General features: G+C 43.6%; 1 protein-coding gene across 1 annotated transcript in view; it reads right to left on the reverse strand.

The window, feature by feature from the left end:
• Nucleotides 1–1,152: 1,152 nt before the first annotated feature.
• PUDP (pseudouridine 5'-phosphatase) overlaps nucleotides 1,153–20,791 on the reverse strand; it is a 374,053-nt gene continuing 354,414 nt past the window's right edge. Inside the window, exon 7 of the transcript XR_008289993.1 lies at nucleotides 1,153–1,888. The gene's annotated coding sequence lies outside the window, so the exon portion shown is untranslated. The remainder of the gene's footprint in view (nucleotides 1,889–20,791) is intronic.

Raw genomic sequence — 20,791 nt, forward strand, 5'->3', positions numbered from 1 at the left:
AGGACGTGCCTGCCTCCGATCGTCTCATTCTGTCTGGCAAGTACACAGAGCTTACTTTCTTCAACACCACCGGTTAGGTGTCCTGGCCTTTATTTTAAGGTATAAAGTGCTCTTAATATTACCATACAAAGCTTTTTTCTATATTCCGTATCCCATTTCCATATTCCTTATTTTGTTTATAAGGTCACCTGTAACCAGTAAAAACCATCCTGATTTTACTGCTGGTAAAACAGAGAACTACAGAAGTCTAAGGGCCTATACCTTGTCAGACAGCTGCAGAGTGTGGACGTGGGACACAGTCCCATATCTTCAGATCCCACATTCCAGCCTTGCTCTCCTGCACACCACACCTCTGACACAGTTAAGAAGCATACGTCTCGTGGTGCCTGGGGGACTCAGTCAGTTAAGCGTCCGACTCTGGCTCAGGTCATGATCTGATGGTTCATGGGTTTGAGCCCCACACCAGGCTGTAGGCTGACAGCTCAGAGCCTGGAGCCTGCCTCGGATTTTGTGTCTCCCCCTCTCTCTGCCTCTCCCCTCCCCTGCTCATGCTCTGTCTCTCAAAAATAATACACATAAAATTAAAAAAAAAAACATGATGTAGTGGGGCTCCTGGGTGGCTCAGTTGGTTGAGCGTCCGACTTCGGCTCAGGTCATGATCTCATGGTTCATGGATTCAAGCCCTGAGTCAGGGTCTGTGCTGACAGCTCAGATCCTGGAGCCTGCTTCAGATTCTATGTCTCCTTTTCTCTGCTCCTCCCACACTCATGCTGTCTGTCTCTCTCAAAAATAGATTTTAAAAAAACATTTAAAACTAAAACAAAAACAAAAAACATGATGTATCAATTTCACTGCCCAGTAAAGGTCTTTGTGTTGCTCCCTCCTTACATCAAACTGTGCCAATTTGGGGTTGAACCTCAGGCTCTATTCCTCATGAACTGATTTAACAGTCACCAGAAGAAAGTTCACCTAACAGAAGAGACAAACCTACAGTTTCCAGATGTCCACTTACTTTACTGTGATCGTTTGCACAGTGCGCAACAGATTCCCGCGGACAAACTTCCATTTTTTCTTACTTTTAATGCTGCACTTTTTTTTTAAAGTTCCTAACAACTTTTTTTTAGTTTATTTATTTATTTATTTTGAGAGAGAGACAGAGAGAGAGAGAGAGAGAGAGAGAGAGAGAGGGCAAGAGCAGGGAAAGGGCAGAGAGAGACAGGGAGAGACAGAATCCCAAGCAGGCTCCACACTGTCAGCATAGAGCCTGACACGGGGCTTGAATTCATGAACTGTGAATTCATGACCTGAGCCCAAGTTGGACGCTTAAACGACTGAGCCACCCAGGCACCCCAGTGCTGCACATTTTAATGCTACGTGCCCTGCTTTGATAGCCACAGGGGACTGGGCAATCTTGGAAGTCCCCACATGGGTACCATGAGGCCCTAGCAAGGCGAGGTGGGCATCTGCCATCTAAGATCTCCCCAGAGCAGCTAATGGGGGCGGGGTGGGAACATCATGAAAGGATGAAACACACATTGAATCCTACAAACACCCAGGCTCAACACATCTTTGGAGGAATATTCTCCAGTTCATCGTAGTGCACAAGAAGTTGAAGAATTCATTACGTGGAGATGTTGACATCAGTGGTCCTCACGCTTCCGTGCGCATCGAATGTCTTGGAGATCTTGGCACAAGGAAGTCAGGTTCAGTAGGTCTTGGGTGGTCCGAGGCCGAGGTTCTGCATTTCCAGTGAGCTCTCTGGTGACTCCAGTACTGTTGATCTCTGGGGCACAGTTTGTGTAGCCTGATGGTCCTAAGTGACCCACAGTTGTGAAGTCTGGACAGATACGCACATCAAGTGAAATCCAAATGCTGAAACGCCTGAAGGCTTTCAAAGCATCCAGAATCATGTGTTAAGAATATGATTGAATGTGGCTGAGAATTATAGCAAAATGCTTTCATACTCAACACTTATTTCAAGCTCAAAATGTCTTGGTGAAATTAATAAGACAGACATTATTTCCTCTTATATTTATTTACAAAAATACCTACAGACAGGTCGAGTAAATAGAGAAAAAGAATATGCCAGTTTTAGTGTCTCCTGAACTTTAAGCTTTAATTTTAGATTTTTTTAATAACATCTAGATGCCTGGGATGGCTTTCTGTCCCCATAAGTGAGTCAAAAATTTCCTCTAACTTTAAATCTATTGTCATCAAAATAAACATAATGGACACTGATGAGACACATTGACTTGTTAATGCGAACCTGAGAATATGGCCTTAACTGAAAACTTTCCCTGGGTGGGGGGAGGGGGAAGCAGTTTTTCCAATGAAGAGTGACGACTCTTTTAGTTTGAGGACGTCAGCAAGTCACATCACAGAGGAAACCTCAGCGTCCCATCACAGAGCAGTTACATGCTATAGATGTGACACATGGAGGCGTTACTGTGCTCTCGTCACTGGAGGACTGGCGGAGAAAGAACTCGAAAATTCCCCTTACTGCCAAGCCTGTTCCTCTTCAGGACTAGCGACAACTTCTTTCTTCTGCATCAAAGAGGCACGGCTATTTTCAACTTCAGTAGGAAGGAATGGCTCACGAGGAGCAAAGCTAAGAAGAAAAAGCTGGAATAATGATCCACGGTGCCCTCCCCACTTACATAATCTGCCGAAAGGGAACTCAGCAGGAGCAGAGACAGCGAGTGCAAGCAAAGTTGGTAAAAGTAGGTTTCCAAGAATCAGGACTTTCAAACGTATAGGCCCTCGTAGGTCTTCCCCGAGCTACTTCTGAAGTGCATGCTTTACAAGTTCGCGGATTTCCATGGTCTACAAAGTTGTAGCAAGGAGTATGTGTTCCATATCAGATATATATGAGTCTCTTCTCTCTCTCCACACATATATACATATATATATACATATGAATATATATAAAATAATATATATATAAAATAATATATATATATATATTTATAATCTTTCTCTCACTATCTCTCTGTTCTTCTCTTTGAGACGGGAGATTCTGGCCTAGGACAAAATTAAACATGAAAAATCTAAATTGATTCCTTACCATTAATGGGAGGCTGACAAAGCAAGTCATTATTTTTTAAACTCTAAAAATATAATATAGTAAAGAAAATGGATATAATGAAAACAAAAGTTCTTCATCTGGTTCTTTTACTTATTCACTATGGGGTAAGGTCTTAACGTTGTACACACTCATGCTAGTAATAAGTTTTACCACATGCATTGAGGGTAATGCCTACAGCATTCCCATAATAATTTTACATATTGATTATTGTGGGGACCCTGTATTGTGTGGACCCTGAGTTTTGGAATGATAGATAGATAGATAGATAGATAGATAGATAGATAGATAGATAATACACAAATACATAATAGATAGATAGATAGATGATAGATAATACATAGATAGATAATAATGGATAGATGATAGATACATAGATACATAGATAGATGGATAGATGATGGATCATATTATGCCACCTCAATATATGCCACTTTGCCATTAAGGATTATTCTGAGTTGAAGGCAATGGAGAAGCAGCAGATTCAGAAAGGACTCTGCCCTCCCCCTTCCTGGCCAAAAGTAGGACATACACTTCCCTTTGTGAAGATGCTCCTAGAGGCCACTTTTTCCTTTGTCTGGTCACTTCTCCATAATTTATTGCCTTTTGTTAAAATGGTATATAAAGCACCCGAGTCTATCTGCTTCTCTGGGTTTTCACTTCTTTTTTGTGAAGCTCCCATGGACAAAGATATTAGTATCAATAAAGAAACACCTGCCTTTTATTCTGTTGATCTGTGTTTTGTCAGTTTAATTCAAACACCCCAGATACAGGTCCTAAAAAGGTAGAGGGACAAAGAGTTTGTTTTTCCCTCCCATATAGTTCAGAGAGATAAACATGGATGGATGGATGGACAGATGGATGGATTCAGCAAAGTTGTTATTTTAATGACTAAATAAGGTAGTCTGTATCAACATGTAGTATTATCTACCATATAAATTTTGTTACTATTTTTAAAAAATTTTTAAATGTTTATTTTTTGACAGAGAGACAGAGTGTGAGTGGAAGAGGGGAAAACAGAGAGGGAGACACAGAATCAGAAGCAGACTCTGGGCTCTGAGCTGTCAGCACAGAGCCCGACGTGGGGCTTGAACCCATGAACCTCTACATCATGACTTGAGTCAGACACTTAACCAACTCAGCCACCCAGACACCCCTTAAAACAAAATCTTTAGTCTTATTATTTATTTTAAATCTTTTTTTAACATTTATTTATTTTTGAGAGAGACAGAGACAGGGTGTGAGCAGGGTAGGGACAGAGACAGAGGGAGACACAAAATCTGAAGCAGGCTCTAGGCTCTGAGCTGTCCGCACAGAGCCCGATGTGGGGCTCTAACTCACGAACTGTGAGATCATGACCTGAGCTGAACTCGGATGCTTAACCAACTGAGCCCCCAGGCACCCTTGTTACTATTTTTAATGTTGCACACATGATTATTTCTGAATGAAGATCTTTGCTTAATTAAACTTATTCTTTTAGGCAAAATGTTTTGTGTAGTGAATACAGTAAAAAAGGCACTGGGAAGTGAAGGTGTTTTTCTATGGTTTTTAACACGCAGCTAGAAATGTAACTTCGAATTCCTGTTAACTGTTATAAATGAAAGTTCCCTTTGGGGGCTTTGGTCCAAAATTCTGCTTCCTATATAGTTTAGATGCAAATGCCTATTACCTTGAAGAATACTCTCAGTTCAACCAACTCCAAGAATCCTGAATCCAGCACTGCAGAGGGAAGACAAGCTCAGCTGGCGCTAACAATGCTCATGGGTTAGTAGATCCAATATTGCTAAAACGTCCATACTACCCAAAGCGATCGACAGATTCAATGCAATCCCCATCAAGATACCAACAGCATTGTTCACAGAACTAGAAAAACAATCCTAAAATGTATGTGGAACCAAGAAAGGCCCTGAATAGCCAAAGCAATCTTGAAAAAGAAGTACGGTACTGACACAAAAATAGACACACAGGTCATTGGAACAGAATAGGAGACCTAGAAATAAACCTGTGACTAGATGGTCAATTAATCTTCGACAACGGAGGCAAGAATATACAATGGGAAAAAGACAGTCTCTGCAACAAAGGATGCTGGGAGAAATGGACAGCAACTTGCAAAAGAATGAAATGGGATCGCTTTCTTACACCATACACAAAAGTAAACTCAAAAAAGGTTAAAGACCTAAGTGTGAGATCGGACACCATTAAAACTCCTGGAAGAAAACATAGGCAGTAGTTTGTCGCACATCAGCCATAGAAACATCTTTCTAGATATGTCTCCCAAGGCAAGGGAAACAAAAGCAGAGTTCAGCTGTTTGGACTACACCAAAATAAAAGGCTTGTGCCCAGTGAAGGAAACAAAACTAAAAGACAGTGTTCAGAATGGGAGATGTTTGCAAATGACATATCTGATAAAGGGTTAGTATCCAAAATATGTAAAAAACTTACAACTCAACACCAAGGAAAAAACCACACAAATTAGCCAATTAAAAAGTGGGCATAGGACATGAATAGACATTTTTCCAAAGAATATATATTGATGGCCAACAGACACATGAAAAGATGCTCAACATCACTCATCATCAGAGAAATATAAATCAAAACTACAATGAGATACCACCTCACACCAGTGACAAGGGCTAAAATCAACAACAGAAGAAACAACTCGTGTTGAGGGGGATGTGGAGAAAAAGGAACCCTCTTACGCAGTTGGTGGGAATGCAAACTGGTGCAGCCACTGTGGAAAACAGTATGAGCTTTCTCAAAAAGTTAAAAATAGAATTACCATATGATCCAATAATTCCACTACTGGGTATTTATCCAAAGAATAGGAAAACATTAATTCAAAACTATATATATATATATATATATATATATATATATATATATATATGCACTCGATGTTTATAGCAGCATTATTATGGAAGCAGGCAAACTGTCCAACAATAAATGAATGGATAAAGAAGATGTGGTGTGTGTGTGTGTGTGTGTGTGTGTGTATATATATATATATATATATATGGCATATACATATGTAATATTCTATACATATATGAGCCAAGAAAAAAAGAGACATATAAAAAACCAGACTCGAATATACAGAATAAACTGTGGTTGCCAGAGGGGAGGTGAGTAGGGGGATGAATGAAACAGATAAACAAGATGGAGACTAGACGTACCATCATGAGCACTGAACAATGTATAGACTTGATGAATCATACTGTATACCTGAAACTAATATAACAATGTATGTTAATTACACTTGAATTAAAAAAATACTATCTGGGGCACCTGTGTAGCTCAGTCAGTTAAGCATCCAAGTTCAGCTCAAGTCACAATCTCACAATTTGTGAGTTTGAGCCCAGTGTTGGGCTCTGTGCTGACAGCTCAGAGCCTGGAGCCTGCTTGGGATTCTGTGTCTCCTCCTCTCTCTCTGCCCCTTCCCTGCTTGTGCTCTATCTCTCTTTCTCTCTCAAAAATAAACAAATATTTTAAAAATAAAAAAAAAAACTATCTGGCAATCCCAGACCCACCATGGATAATAATCACTTTGGGAAAATCTCTATACGTTCTTTGTACCTCACACTTTGCTACGCCAAATCTTGCTACCACCCCAGACTGAGACGTTATGACTGCAAGGAGATTCTATTATAGCGTGTTATGTTCTAAAAGAAAAAGAGGGAAGAGTCAGCCTGGGGGTTATACAGCAGTACCTCCCAGAGTATCATCACGGACCACCACTGCTCATTCCAGATCCCTTGCGCCAAGAATGGGTCCGCATTGAACGGATGAGTTACAGAAAGAGATCTGCCGGATGGGGTTGCTGGGAAACAGAGGCCAGTCACTGTCCCTCCATCAGGATGTGGATGAAGATGCTCTGATTGCTACTGGCAACCACCTGCAGCCAATGATGAAGCCGTTGCCTTAGAAGGACCAGGGAGGTAGAAGGATCTTGATGGTGCAGTCGAGCTGGTGAAGCCATCAATCTCTTGGGAGGCTGGCTCTCCCCCCTGCACTTGCATCAATGAAATAATGGCCCTCAGTGTTTCAACTAGTTTGAGTGAGGTCGGCCTGCTCTTTGCGGCCTGTCTTCCTCCCCCGTGGATGTTTCTTACGAAAGCATCTTCGTTTACTGAACTAACACCTCCCGACCATCTACTATATGGCTGGAGCCGTGGGTCAGAAGGTGTACTTACTACATGCAGCGTCTCCTTTCTAAGACCTTTCGATATTCTACATCCAAAGCTTGTCTATTGGAACTGCACACGGTTCATTAAAAAAGTTGATCCTTTACAATTTAAACATCTTCCCGAAGAGGCAGAATATGTTTCTTCTTCACTAAAATAAAAAGGTCCATGCCATTTTACATCCAAAGGAGCTAACTTGCAATTATCCAAGGTAGTTTCCCAAGTTTCTTTTTAAAAGGTTCTCATTTGTATGCTTTTTCCCCTTTCATCTCAAGATGAACCCAGAAAGGATAAGATCTAAGTGTCAATATGTATAAATATCTATGTTGTATTCCTAATGAAACCAGGAAATTGTAATACACACAGAAAGAACCTATCTGTTTTTTAATGTTTATTTATTTTTGAGAGAGAGAGAGAGACAGAGCGTGAGCAGGGGAGGAGCAGAGAGAGAGGGAGACACAGAATGTGAAGCAGGCTCCAGGCTCTGAGCTGTCAGCAAAGAGCCCCATGTCAGGCTCAAACCCATGAACCTTGAGATCATGACCTGAACCGAAGTGCGACGCTTAGCCGACTGGGCCACCGAGGTGCCCCACAATGTATCTATTTTTTTTTAACTTTATTTATTTATTTTGAGAGAGAGATAAACAGTGAGCAGGGGAGGGGCAGACAGAGAGAGAGAGAGAAAGAGAGAATCCTAAGCAGGCTCCACACTGTCAGCACAGAGCCCAAGGCGAGGCTCAAACCCAGGAGCAGAGAGCAGCGAGATCATGACCTGAGCCAAAGTCAGAACGCTTAACTGACTAAGCCTACCAGGAGCCCCCTGGAACCTATCTTTTTAATATATGTATCACATATGGGAACATCCATTGTTATGTGCATGTATATAAATATATAGTTGTACGTTTCCATTTGCTGTAGTCTACACAAAAACAGACTGTTTGCAGGTTTGTTTAGGTTGCAGAATTATCTGGCAATTAAATTGGGAGCTTTAAGCTTTAAGCAAACCTGTATCATTTGATTTGGTTTTTCACAGAAGCATATTTAACGTTTTAAATCACTTTTGATTGCTTAGGTCTGATTACCATGCCTCCAACTCTACAGATTTACCAAGTTCCATATAGCCAATATTACAGATTAGAGAGGAGAGGTAGGTCATTTTGATAGATAAATATACTTTTAGCACTAATCTCACTTGAGAACGTTTCTGGAGCAAGCAGGCCAAAATGAAGCCAATTCCATAATTGATTGATTTGGGTCAAGCAGTGGGAGCGATTGTTCCCACCACGATTTTCCCCTTAAGAAATACTTTATAAAGCTGATTGATCCTTTAAAACATCACGAAAGACATTTCTATAATTGCTTTAGAATCGGTCACCTATGCAAACACACTCTTTATTTCATTTGGATTTACAGCTTTTCCTTTGTTTTCCCTAGCATTAGTCTATCTCTTGGTGGTACTGAGACTAATAAATGGTTTTTCATTTTTTCTACAAGGAGATGAGAACACCTTTGTTTATATCCTTTGTTTAATCACATACCTTTAACCTAGAGCACAACAGAATCACCTGGGAACTTATGAAACCGAGGCCTGGGTCATGCCTGCCATTTTATGCCATCAATGATCCTACCACACGGTATGTTTGTTTTCAGGTATAAATTCCCCCCTCAGCTCAACAACCTAGATGTTCAACCCCAAAAATGCATGAAGTAGGCTGTGTCTGCTTGGGCATTCAGCATGGATAACCTTGTCCTAAGTGTTGTCAGTGTTCTTATCCCTAATCACAAAGAGACGGCTCTTGTAATCATCCAATAATTTCGTTTTCTGCTTCAGTTTTCCGAAGGATACTTCGTTAAGCAATGTGTACTGAACTATTGGAAAATTATTGACAAAGACAGCATGGGGAGGACAAGAAACTCTCACTGGATCTTTGAAAGGAGAAAGGATGTCAGCATGTGGAGAGGGGTTCACTCAATACCACACTGCCCTACGTTAGCACCTGCAGATGTGAGGCTCTTACAGACCAGACACATGTGCAACAATTGAGTTATAAGACTGTAGGTATATGATGGTAAGATATAGTTACACGGGGGCCTGGGTGGCTCAGTCGTTTAGGTGTCTGACCCTTGCTCTCGGCTCAGGTCATGATCTCACAGTTTCATGAGTTCAAGCCCTACACTGGGCTCTGTGCTGGAGGGCCATAGACTGCTTGGGATTCCCTCTCTCTCTCTCTCTCTCTCTCTCTGCCCCTCCCCCACTCACACTGTCTCTCTCAAAAATAAATAAAATTCAAAAAATTTAATAAAGATACAGGTATAAAATTATAAGTTATAAGATTCTGAAGGTAAAAAGGGATGGGCTTTGTCTTTTTGTGTAATTCCCTTAAATTCAGTGAAACAGATGTCTGTCTCTGCAGAAGAATAAAACAATGTAAACTAGAAACCACCAAGTATATAGGATTTCCAAGCAATCTGCCTGTCCACATATAAAATATTGGTTAAAAAAGGATGTGTGCCTTCATAACCTCATCTCTTTAATTGCCAGAGGACTAGCATATTGGCACAGAAACTTGAGAATCAAAAAATGATTCAAGATGACTTCAATAAGCAACAGAATGTGGCTTATGTAAACAACGGAATATTATTCAATCTTGAAGAGGGATGAAATTCTGACACATGATACAACATGGATGTATCGTGAGGACACTGTAGGGAGGCAAAAAAAGGGTCCCTCTCCCCTTCTGAGTTGTTGGTGGGGATCTCTGTAATGAAAGACAGATGAGGGCCGCCTGGGGGCTCAGTTGGTTAAGCGTCCGACTTCGGCTCAGGTCATGATCTCACAGTTCACGGGTTCGAGCCCCGCGTCGGGCTCTGTGCCGACAGCTCGGAGCCTGGAGCCTGCTTCGGATTCTGTGTCTCCCTCTTTCTCTGCCTCTTCCCCTGCTTGTGTTCTCTCTCTCTCTCTGTCAAATCCATAAAAGTTAAAAATTTTTTTAATTAAAAAAAAAGATGAATGAGAGAAAAGCAAACAGAAGTTTGTTAACATGTTTATCTCTTGTCTATATTGGAGATACTCAGGTAAACTCAGAACTCCGGCTTTTATGCCAACTTCAGCAAAGAACAATAAACTCATTGAGAAATAATAGGAAATAAGAACATGGTTTGGGGCTTCCAACCCCAATCTATGGGAAGACAGACTAATGGGAGATGAAGTCTAGTTAGTAAGGTTTTTGATGTAGATTCCTCCAGTGTGTCCTCCAAGATGATGGGGTCTAAAGTTGTGTCTCGGGGTGACCATTTGTCCTTCTAGATGGGGGGGGGACACCTTTGTTAATTTATGTTTGCTTTTAGGCAAACGGGGGGAGGTCAGGGAGCTTGTCTTATATATGCTTCTTCTCAATTGCTGTCAACTCCAAATAATCCCTGTGCCAAAGTAGCATATTTTGGGGTAGCGTATTCTGCTGTCCTGCAACGTTACAGAAGTTAAATGAGACAGATACAAAAGGACAACTACTACTTGACTCCACTTATATGTGGTACCCAGAACACAGCCAAAATCATAGAGACAAAGTAGATTAGTGGTTTCCAGGAGCTGCAGGGCAGTGGGAGGAAGGAAGGGGGAATTGTTGTGTAGTAAATACCGAGTTCTAGTTTGGAAAGAGGAGAACAGTTCTAGATATGGATGGTGGTGATTGTTGGGCAACAATGTGGACATACTTAATGGCATTTGATCTAGACACTTTCACAAAAGGTTAAAATGTAACATTTATGTTACATGTATTGTGCCACGCATTTTATAAGATTAGGTAAGTAAACATCACTAATAGCATACAAATTGCACTGCTGTGGGAATGCAAACTGGTGCAGCCATTCTGGAAAACAGTATGGAGGTTCCTCCAAAACTTAAAAATCAAACTATCCTATGATCCAGCAGTCTCACTAGAGGGTATTTATCCGAAGGATACAAAAATGCTGATTTGAAGGGGTATATGCACCCCAATGTTTATAGCCCTGTTATCAACAATAGCCAAACTATGGAAAGAGCCTAAACGTCCACTGACTGGTGAATGGATAAATATGACATAGTATATATACACAATAGAATACGACTCAGCCATCAAAAAGAATAAAATCTTGCCATTTGCAATGATATGGATGGAGCTAGAGTGTATGACACTAAGCAAAATAAGTCAGAGAAAGAGAAATACCACATGATTTCAATCACATGGAATTTGAGAAACAAAACAGATGAACATAAGGGAAGGGGGGAAACAGAGAAAAAGAGACAGGGAAAGAAACCGTAAGAGACTCTTAAATACAGAGAACAAACTGAGGGTTTATGAAAGGGAGGTGGGTGGGGGGATGGGATAGATGGGGGTGGGCATTAAGGAGAATACTAGTTGGTAGGAGAACAGGGGGTTATATGTGAGATGAATCACTGAATTCTACTCCTAAAACCAATACTACACTGTATGTTAGCTAACTAGAACTTAGACAAAATTTTGTAAAAAAAAAAAAAAAAAAAAAAGTAATAGCATACAATGAATTCTTTAAAAAGGGTTGGAGTTCACTAAGAAAGGAAACAATTAAGTTTTATGAATGCTTAGAGGGCTCCATGAAATGCATCTTCTAGAACCAGGACTGGGTCAGTCTTTCTCAACCACTGGATGGTTTGCCAGAGTAACAAGAAACACGATTTCTTGTAAAAAAAAAAAAAAAAAAAAATCATGCTTTTACACGATCTGATACCCACCAATGGCATCGGCACTTTACTTTACAACTGTGTACGGACTCTGGAGAAACACCTACCCCCATCTAACAATCTATCGTATCTTCTCTATTTAAGTAGAACTTCAATACCTCACTGTTAATTTTTGACAATGTCTCCTCTAAAGCAAAAACCAACAAAAAGTCTCCAATGGGATTTCCTTCGATCATGGCTGCATTCCCCCGAAAACACACTTCCCGCCCTCCAAAACAAGTTGAATTCCTAAAATACTTGAGTCGATCAAACCATGGCCAAACATGGACAGATGCCCTATGGAAAGAATGGCCTATCTGTTTCTACATTCCTGAATGGAGAGTCAACAACTTTTGGTCAGTCTCTTGGAAAGAATTCATGTGAAATGCCAACTGCCCATGGTAGCATTCCGGAAGCCTCTATCCCCCCACACAGTGTGACAACGATGGCTTGTGGGCAGAACTCTCCAGAATAAGAGTTGTCTCTGCCAGGATAGAAATAGACCCTGTAGCCTGAAGTAAGACACTCCCTGTCTCCCTCTGGTTTCCCTAATGTAACCCATGGCCCCAGGGCTGTCTTGCGGCTCCTAAAAGTGCCAGGGAGATTAATGAGATGACATCTGTGGGGCCCTCGGGGGCTTTAAGAGAATGGGATGCATATATAAATGAACTGCACTGGGGTATTAACCTGTATGGTGTTAGTGCACATAACGACTAGATTCTTTAATAGTGGAGGAGACACTAAGTTCTTCTCATGAGTCTTTACCATTGCATCAAACGGCCTTTGCAAGTCAACAGTCATCATTCTGGTCATGGTCAGTTTATGGCCAATGTCTCCATGATCAGGATTCCCATACAAGGCTTGGAGGATGAAGAGGAGTATCAAGGAGCAAGTCAGGGCCAGGGTCCCAGGGGTCCCTCATCTGTATAACAGCATTACCTGTTGATGCTGGCTTCCTCCCACATCCTCAAAAGTGTGCAGGAGTGAGTGAGCAGGGGCCAGTTAACTCAGTTTCAAATCCAACAGAGGTCCAGAGGCAAATGCTGTCCCCAAGGCAGCCAACCCTTTGCCCTCTGTCCTACGCATAGGTATCTACATGGTATGTATGTATACTCTTAGTACCTTAGTATGTAGGTATCTATACTCTTGTACATAATCCCTGGACGTAGAGTCATTCTCAAGATGACTGTAGCCCAAGGGACCTAAATCTCTGAAAAGGAGCACATCATCCCCAAGCCCTTTGGCAAGCCCTCTAGACTCACCCCCTTGAAAGATTAGGATTAGGGAATGCCAACTCCCTACTCAGATCCCCAGGTGACACTGCACAGCCTGACATAAAACCACATTGCTCAACACAGCACACAGCATCTTCCAGGGTCTGTCTCTACTTGCCCCCCAATCTCACCTGCCACCATATTGCCTGATTGTGCCCTATGCCCCAACCCCACACCTCACCCATTCGTGATGCCCTGGGGACACCACACAACTGTGCAGGCCCCTCTGCCTGGGTTCCAGTTTCAAATGGACCTTCCTCCCCTTCTCTCTGTCTCTCCGAGTGCTACTAACCCATCAAGACCCAGTTTATGGGCCATTTGGAAACTCCTTCCTGATTCCCCAGGCAAAAGGAATCTGTGCTTGAGTCACCGAAAACATCGTGGGTGGCTTTTATCTGTGGCTCAGTAGAAGGGTTATTCACAGACCCCCAACCCTAAATGACATTAGCCACAGGTGTTTTGCTCCCCGGGCACAGCTCAACAAATGCTGCTTGAGTGGAGCTGGGCAGCCCTGTGCAGTCCTTAAAATGATGGGACCCTCAGCTCAGAGCATGAGCCGACATATATCTATCTTTTGGACAATTGGCTTTTATGGCATGCTTTTAGATACATTTCACTCATAAAGTTCTCTGATTTTGTCAAACCCAAGGCACAAAGAAACTAAACTTGTTGTTTTCTTTTTTCTTTCCTTCCTCCCTCCCTCCCTCCCTCCCTTCTTTCTCCCTTCCTTCCTTCCTTTCTTCTTTCCTTCCTTCCTTCCTTCCTTCCTTCCTTCCTTCCTTCCTTCCTTGAAAGAAAGGAGTTGGGATCCAGGCAAACAGGATACACAGAATCTGGCTAAGCAACTTCACCCTTTGTCCACACTGATGATGGAATCGTCACCACCACTCGAGCTAACTGTGCTCCATCTGGAGGCACTAAACCCTCGGAACCAGAGCCACTGACGTTGACACACACAGGACACCACTGCTCACACGTGTGCTGGAAATGATAGAAAATTCAAGCTGGTTGAGGACCCCTGGTGTGCCCAGGATTGAGTCAGTGGGTCTTTACAGCGAGCCTCATGCAGCCTTCTTTTTGTGCACTGCTGTTGTTACCCCCTCGGTCTCTCATGCCCTAAAGTGGCCTCCGTTCCCCTTTGTCTGGACCCAGTAGCAACTCTTGGTGTTAAGTGTTCCACAGGCACCCCCTTGCCATTGTCCTTACTATTAAGCGCGGCAAAATGAAGTGTTAGCACCATCTGTTTGTTGGGCTGGATGTGCGGTATGCAGTTCCAAGTGATCCAGGAGGTGGCTGCTGCTGTGCGTGGCCACCAGAAAACCCCCTTCGGCCCACCCCATCCAGGAGCAGGTGCTCACGCCTCTGGACAAAAGGTCTTGCTTTCTTTGTCTGGTTTATAATCATTTTTAGTGACCTGATTTCCTGTGGAGCCAATAAGAGGGAGTGTTGTGTGTGTTCCAGTGTCTCCCCGTAGCCAGGGGTCATTGCTGTGCCTTGCTCGTCTGCCCCAAAATGCACACTGTCAACCTCTCCCGAGCACCTGGCTTGTCCATCCATAGCCCGAGTTTCCCGTTAAGGCAAATAAAAGGATGCCATGTGTGGGGTTGAACGTAGCACCTTTTGGTGCAACGTCCCTGTAGGGAGAAAGGTCACCCAGAGGACTAAGGGAGGGTCCAAGGTTGCTGTGCATGTTAAGCACGAGGTCCATTTGGGATGGCACAAAGCTGTTCATCTGCCCAGTTCACCACAGCTTATCAGTGCTTCCCCGGCTGTGCTCTGAGGCCGTGAAGTGGTTTCTTCCCTGGGTGCCCTGCTCTTGGGGCCCAGGTGACTCACACAGAGCAAATATCCTGTTTGTCCGTCTGATCCCCCAGACTATGAACCACAGTATTACCAGCACTGAATGCTTTCCCGGAGTCAGCACCCTGCGTGGCGGGCTGGCCGTGCCTCCCGTCTACAGCGCCTTCCAGACTCGGAAAGTAAGCATTCGCTGCCGATTGCAGCAGTGGGCAGCCCGACTCGGGAGACCGGGGAATTGGTGCACCAAGCTCTAGTGATCATAATGGAAACCATTCTTTAGAATATATAAATCGTTCTAGTTTACATCTGAGCAAGGATATGGAGTTCACGTCTCTGCAACAGGCAGTGACGGGGAGACACTGAATGGTTTTTGCTAGAGGAACAGGACCTGGGCCCCCACCATGCCATCAACGATATCTCAGGAGCTCTGAGAAACGGATGAGTTCCAGAGGGTTGGGAACCCACCAAGAGCCTTTTCAGAGGCAGTGGCTCCAAAGTGGTGACTCTTCACTGGGTCTTTGCAATCCTGTGAAAGAAACACCGAGGAAAGGCGGGTCTGTGCAAGAATGCAAGCTCGTCTAAGCCAGGAATAGTGTCTGTCCATCTCTGCATCTGTCCACCCTTATGTCCCTGAAGTGAGCACCATGGCGGGCCCTTTGAGATTCACCACTTAGTGGAAAGATTGTTACTTATTTGGCTTTGTCTTTTCCACGGGAAGCCGAGCATCTGCAATCAAGACGCTGTTTCAAAAAGCTTACATTTAATGTTATCTCCCAGGAAAGATCAAAAGGAATCTGTCTCCCATCAGGTTATAAACACACACACACACACACACACACACACACACACACACACATCTCCCCTTCTCTCCGTGCCTGCACAGCCAGCTGGGCGTGGGGGGGTGGCCAGGTGTGAACTAACAGCTAGATGGGGGTGCATTGTCTGCTGGGCACTCTAGGTCCAGGGAAATATGCAGCAAATGAGTCTTCAGAAGAGAAAGGGACGAAGAAGGGCTCAACAGGGAACGAGTCATGACTTCAAAGTAATAATCCTGATACCAGAGTCTCAAAGGGCTGATCATTGTAGATGAAGCTTATTCTATGTAAATTATACAAAATGCAAAAATCTGCATTGTCAACAGTTCAACCATTCAGTGCTACCCATGGAAAATGTATACATACAGGCATATGGACAGTAGATAGATAGATAGATAGATAGATAGATAGATAGATAAGATGGATGGTAGAATGGATGGATGGATGGATGGATGGATGGATGGATGGATGGATGGATATTTGAGTAGATAAGTCTGTGGGTGGGTAGACGGGTAGATGGATGGATGTTTGAGTTGCTACATGTTTGAGTGGATGGATGGATGGATGGATGGATGTTTGAGACTGGCTGGAGAGCTGCATGGGTTGGTGAATATATGGAGAGATGGATGGATAGATAGATAAATAGATGATAGATAGATGATAGATAGATAGATAGATAGATAGATGTGATGGATGGGTGGATGGGTGGATGGATGGATGGATGGATGGATGTTTGAGACTGGCTGGAGAGCTGGGTAGGTTGGTGAATACATGGAGAGATGGATGGATGGATAGATAGATAAATAGATAGATACATAGATAGACATGATGGATGGATGGGTAGATGGATGGATGGATAGGTAGGTAGGTAGGTAGGTAGATAGATAGATAGATAGATAGATAGATAGATAGATAGATATGATGAATGGATGGATGGATAGATAGATGATAGATAGATAGATAGATAGATAGATAGATAGATAGATAGATAGATGTGATGGATTGGTGGATGGATGGATGGATGGATGGATGGATGGATACATACATACATCGAGACACACAGAGATAGGTAAGGAGGTAGATAAGCAGACAGATATGGAAGGAGATATAAACAGAACCTATCTTTGGCCGATATGTTGCTCACCATGCACTACAAGCCATATAAAAGTAAAGCTAAAATAGAGACCTCTAAGAATAAAATTTAGGTGAGTCTTCAAAGCAAGCTTCATTCATTCTTCTTTCAACATACCACTGTTACGACACAGATCTTAGATGTTCTAAATTGGCTGCCTGCCTGTTGCAGTCATACACATACTCAACAAGAGTGTATATGTCTGACTGTGCATATATATATCCTTACAGAAATAGGCTTATGTATTATAGTTATACATGCATTCTATATACATTATAATATGACATTACATTAGACATGCATATATATATTTATTTATGGAAAATGACTTCATGCTGACTATTAAAAAGGTTTTTTTAATGTTTATTTATTTTTGAGAGAGAGAGAGAGCATAAGCAAGGGAGGGGCACAGAGAGGGGGACAGAAGACCCAAAGTGGGCTCTGTGCTGACAGCAGAGAGCTGGATGCGGGGCTTGAACTCCTGAACTGTGAGGTCATGACCCGAGCCAAAGTCAAACGTTCAGCTGACTGAGCCAACCAGGCACCCCAATGATGATCATATTTTAAATTTAACAACAGGTCATAATCACCTTCCAACTCTATAAATGCTTGCACATCATTTCTATGGACCACACGGCATTCAATGGTCTGGCTGCTCTAAGGGCCGAAAACCACTTCCTGTACCCTCAGGGTCTGTGATAGGGCCTAAACTCTAAGCTGACATAAGAGCCATGAACAGGACAGAAGCATCCACATTTTACCTACTATTTCTGCATGCACGCAGGTGATTTCAAAAGCAAAAGTGATCCAAACCACACTGAGATACCACCTCACGCTGGTCAGAGTGGCTAAAATGAACAAATCAGGAGACTATAGATGCTGGCGAGGATGTGGAGAAACAGGAACCCTCTTGCACTGTTGGTGGGAATGCAAACTGGTGCAGCCACTCTCGAAAACTCTGCAGGTTCCTCAAAAAATTAAAAATAGATCTACCCTATGACCCAGCAACAGCACTGTTAGGAATTTACCCAAGGGATACAGGAGTGCTGATGCATAGGGACACTTGTACCCCGATGTTTAGAGCAGCACTTTCAACAATAGCCAAATCACGGAAACAGCCTAAATGTTCATCAACTAATGCATGGATAAAGAAGATGTGGTTTATATATATACAATGGAATACGACTTGGCATTGAGAAAGAATGAAATCTGGCCATTTGTGGCAACATAGACTGAACTGGAGGGTATTATGCTGAGTGAAATAAGTCAGTCAGAGAAAGACAGATACCATATGTTTTCACTCATATGTGGATCCTGAGAAACGGAACAGAAGCCATGGGGGAGGGGAAGGGGGAAAAAAGTTACAGACAGAGAGGGAGGTAAACCATAAGAGACTCTTAAGGACTGAGAACAAACTGAGGGTTGATAGGGAGTGGGGGAGAGAGGAAAGTGGGTGATGGGCATTGAGGGGGGCACCTGTTGGGATGAGCACTGGGTGTTCTATGGAAACCAATTTGACAATAAATTATATTTAATATTAAAAAAAGCAAAAATGAAGACCCAAACAAGTGGTTTGTACAGAGAGCTTATATACATCTTTTTAAAAAATGTTTTATTTATTTTTGAGAGAGAGACAGAGTGTGGGGGGGGGGTGGATAGAGAGATAAGGAGACAGAGAATCCCAAGCAGGCTCCAGGCTCCAAGCTGTCAGCACAGAGCCCGACGTGGGAGTCGAACCCACTAACTGTGAGATCATGACCTGAGCTGAAGTTGGCCACTTAACCGACTGAGCCACCCAGGTGCCCTTATATACCATCTTTCTTAACAAAAGATGATAAATTTGGGAAGAACTGACGAGAGCAGGAAAAGGGTTCGTGCTCTCAGGACAATAAACTGTAGGAACTTAGCGGGAAATACCAGAGGAAAACTAATGGAAGATAAGCATGGGTTTTTGTTGGGTTCTTTCTACAGGTCCATTTTGGACCGACTCCCAGGCTCTGGTGATAAGAACATTCTTTTCTTCGTGGTGCAGAGGACATCTTGCTTGTGGGAAGCCTGTGCCCTGGTTTTCCCTGGAAATGGGGGGTCTTGGTGCTTCTGCTGTTTCTCAAGTACCTTCAGCTCAAAACGACCAACACGTCAGAGCGGTGTAGACAGGGTAGCATGCTCTGAGCCCCTTTAGTACCCTTTCACTTACTTGGACGTATTCTACACGTTTCTCAGTTGTGCTAGGTGGCCTTAATTTGGTACAATGTTGCCGCTGGTTCCTCCCCCACAATGATTTCGAGGGACACGGCAAGATTTTCTGCATACTGGAGTAAGAGGGAAATACGAGATTCATAATACTCCTCAGACTCTGCTCAGACATGGTTGAGTCATGGCTGATGATAGATTCCTGTCAACTGTCTCGCTCATGGAATGCCTTTGATAAATGGCTGCTTGATCAATGACCTGATGTCCCTGCAGAAAGCTAGAGTTCCCTGGACTGGACGACAGAGGCAGGCTGGCTTGCCCGTGCAGCTGTGGGACACCCAGAGCACCTGGCATTCCTCTCCGTGTGGCCAAGAGCACATTGCAAACTAGGATGTGGGACAAGCCGGGCTGGGCCACCTGTGACAGAGGACCCCGGGGAGAGAGAGGCCCGAAGTGCCAGTGTCCACAGACGTGTATCCCTACGAAACCCAAGGAAGGAAGAAAGGCCCACACTAAAAGCGATCAAGGTTCTGGGTCTCTCTGCTATTCGCTTATTGCCGCAAAAATAAAGGCTCACATGCTCCTACAAAACAATGAGTCTAGTACTCAGCCTTAATCATTATGGGTGGGTCCAAAGTGCTTAACAGAAAGCTGCTAGCCTGCTTCTGGAGCCATCCTGACCACGTCTGAGCACAGGTGCATTATTTTACCGGGAAGAGTCACCTATCCGCCGCATCGGTGGCATGGCTCCCTACCGCACTTATTCAGACTGGGAATTAGCTCACTCATAGAGACAAGGTGTCAGCAGCACCCATATCTGTTCCTGTTATTTACTTTAATGCTGAGGACAAGGGAAATGCGCTGTTTGAGAGAACACCCATGGAAGACAAGCGCGGTGACGGCGGACGGCTCGTGTGCCCGGAGAGGAAATGCAGCGACTCACGGACTGTCTAATTAGGCGGGAGGGTAAGGATGTGCACCCGTAGGAAAGTCCAGACACGGGTACCCCTGGGATGCTACTGCCTGTGACCTTGGTTTCCTTCTTTCCACCTTCCTGAATCCGTTTATACTCGGAGAAGGCGCGGGTTGTTTCCAGAACAGGAGCGAGTGGTTTACCCTCACCTTCTGTAGGAGAAAAAGTAGGTGCTGTGTCCTTGGGTCACTTTGCGCCATTCCTGGGACCAGGGAGAAGCCCCCAGGTGAGAGCCAACAAGGAAACAGGGGCTCCAGTCCTGTGACCGCAGGCGAGGATGTCTGCCGACAGCCTGAGGGAGAAAGGAAGCGGACCTGCCCCCGGTTAAGCTTCTGATAGGAACCTAGCCTTGTGGACACCTGGCTTGCAGCGTCCAGGAGACACTGGGCTACGTCCAGCTATGTTAGTCTGCTAGGGCCGCCATATAAAGAAGCACTGCCCAGGTGGCTAAAACAGCAGGAATTCTGGTCTCCCAGCTCTGTAGGCTGGAAGTCCAAGGCTGCCGTCCCCCGAGGTCACTCTCCTTGGCACAAGGATGGCCGTCTTCCCCTGAATATTCTACTTTAAATTGTTACATGGTTAATTGTGTAACCGGGAACATTC

The sequence above is a fragment of the Acinonyx jubatus genome, chromosome X, assembly GCF_027475565.1.
Source record: "Acinonyx jubatus isolate Ajub_Pintada_27869175 chromosome X, VMU_Ajub_asm_v1.0, whole genome shotgun sequence".
Classification (NCBI taxonomy): Eukaryota; Metazoa; Chordata; class Mammalia; order Carnivora; family Felidae; genus Acinonyx; species Acinonyx jubatus.